This window comes from Gavialis gangeticus, unplaced genomic scaffold (assembly GCF_001723915.1).
Source record: "Gavialis gangeticus isolate Ggan-Ray unplaced genomic scaffold, GavGan_comp1, whole genome shotgun sequence".
Taxonomy (NCBI): domain Eukaryota; kingdom Metazoa; phylum Chordata; order Crocodylia; family Gavialidae; genus Gavialis; species Gavialis gangeticus.
Window position 1 is genome coordinate 64,054,744 of NW_017728992.1, and position 2,367 is coordinate 64,057,110.

At 42.3% G+C, this 2,367-nt stretch overlaps 1 protein-coding gene across 2 annotated transcripts in view; it reads left to right on the forward strand.

Moving 5' to 3' along the window:
- The window catches only part of LOC109302013, a 506,981-nt gene that overhangs the window by 363,578 nt on the left and 141,036 nt on the right, over positions 1-2,367 (forward strand). The gene's annotated exons all lie outside the window — the stretch shown is intronic.

Genomic DNA, 2,367 nt, shown 5'->3' on the forward strand with positions numbered 1-2,367 from the left:
CCCAGCCCCCTCCCCCTCCCCCTCAGCTCTGGGGCTGTCAGCAGGGAGAGAGGGGCAAGCTAGCAGCTGCACGCTGCTACTTTCACAATCTGCCAGATTGCCTGGACTCTGATACACCGCCCCTACCCTTTAGCTCAGGCAGGGAAGCCAGCAGCTTATGAAAGGGGCAAGTGAGCTTGCTGCTGCTTAAGGGGCAAGCCAGCTCACTGCTTCTGGCTTGCTCTTCACCGCTCCTTCCTTGATGCCAGTCCTGAGGGTGGGGCTGGGCTCCAGTAGTCCAGCCCCAATTGTGTGAAAAATTAACCCTAGGGAACACAAATTTCCTAAAGTGCTCTAAAACAGAGCATCTTGATCTGATACCTCCTTTACGCTATTGGCCATTTTAAAAGCACTCTGCAGCCATGCACGTGTATCATGGCATGGCTGTAGAGTGCTTTCAGGGGCCCGACCACAGAAAAAATATAACTTCTGTCTGCACCCATAAAGTAGCTTGAAAAAATAATTAGACACAGTATACACCCAAGTTTTAGATCATATTACAATTTCTGTGTCTTGACACAGAAGACGCAACCTGGGATAACAGTAGAACATAAATTATTAGTGAATTTCTACTTTGTATGGGTAAACTGTGATATAGCTATCAAGGACTAAACAGGGATATTCTAGGCTAGGTACTGACAACCAAAAAGCCTGAGGCAGAATCGATCTTAGTTATGTGTAGGGACCCACCAGATTCACTGCGGGAGTGGGGTACACAGTGGCTCCTTTTATTTTGCAGATTCCCCCATGTTTCCCTCTGCCCCACCTGGCCCACTGCTCACTTCTGATCAGAGAGAAGGTGAAAACCATGGTTTAAAATTTGGTGGTGTTTTTGCCTCCTGGCCAGTCAGCAACAAGACAGTGTGGCTGTGAGGGCCCCTTGACCAATCTGCAATGAGCGGCAAAAATGGTACCATATTTAAACTGTGGTTTATGCCTCCCTGACGATCAGGAGCAAGCGGTGAGTGGCGGGACCCCTTTGCCAATCATGGGGGAGGAGGGGGGAGGGAGTGCACAGGGAATCTTAAGATTAAAGGAGCTGCCATTCACCCCACCATGAATTTGGTAGGTCCCTAGTCATGTGGTTTTCTGTAAGCAATGTAGTTTAGATTGGTAGTGAACAGAACACACATTCATCCTTTGTGGGAGGAGGGCAGATCTTAGACCGGGTTCTACAATTTTGAAACCCATCTATGCATGCCAAACTTCTGTTCTGTGCATTGGTATAGACTGGTTTCCAATCACTTACACTGGTAAAAGTATAATGTTTGTACCTGGCCCTAAAGGAGGTTGGTATGACTTGCAAGACAGTGGTACCTACAGGGCCCAACTGAAACTAGGTCCCTAGTTTAATAGGAATTGTTCATATCCATGATGTGACATGATCCTGGTCTGGAGAAACTTACAGTATAAGTAAAGTGATGGGTGAAATAGAGAAAGATATGATGATGATGATAACAATTAAACCTCTTTTTGTTTTTCAAAAAATTGATAAAGCTTTAATGGTGAAGTTTTCATTTTGGGTGTTTATAGAAGACTGATTTTTAAGTTGGCAGTAGAGTGAAATAACTCAGGAGCCTTGAAATATTTCTACATACTTTTCTAAAGGGTGATAATCCAGCACTCTATAACAAAAGAATTGTGCTCAGTCATGGACTAGAAAAATCCAACTTTATTTTCACATACAACACTGAAATCTTTATTTATCATCACTATGAGCCAGTATTTTCTAAACAGACTCCTAAATTGTTGCCTACAGTATAACATTTATGTGCACAAAATGGGTAGTGACATATTTAGGACTGAATTTAGATCTGGTGTAAGACAGTACAGTTTCTTTGAAGTCAAACAATTTGCACATGCTTGCACCCTGTTTGAATTTGATCTTTTAGTTTTTCAAAAGACATACGTTGCTGGAGATACTTAGGTGCCTGTCTTGGAAATTTTGGTCTCCATTCACATCCCTCCTTTTCCACTCCGGACACTGCTTTGATCAAATTTTCACCCACTTGACCTCCAATGAATCTGCCTTTTTAAACTTGCTCAGTTACTTATTGAAGCCACACATCCTCCATATAAGTAGTAACAAAGCCATAGGAAAATGATGATTTCAAATCCAATCAACTCCAAAAGATGAAAGACCAATAAATAAACAATCAGGCTGTCTGTATTTTTCTTGTTTTATTGTGAGAATATTCATAGCGCTGGAATATTCTTACTAGAGACCACATTTACAGTTGGTAAATGCCTCAGCTTTGCTTCAGTGCTTAACCAGTTATAAAAGACATTTTATTACCTTATACATTCTTCCATCATAAGCCTTATCAC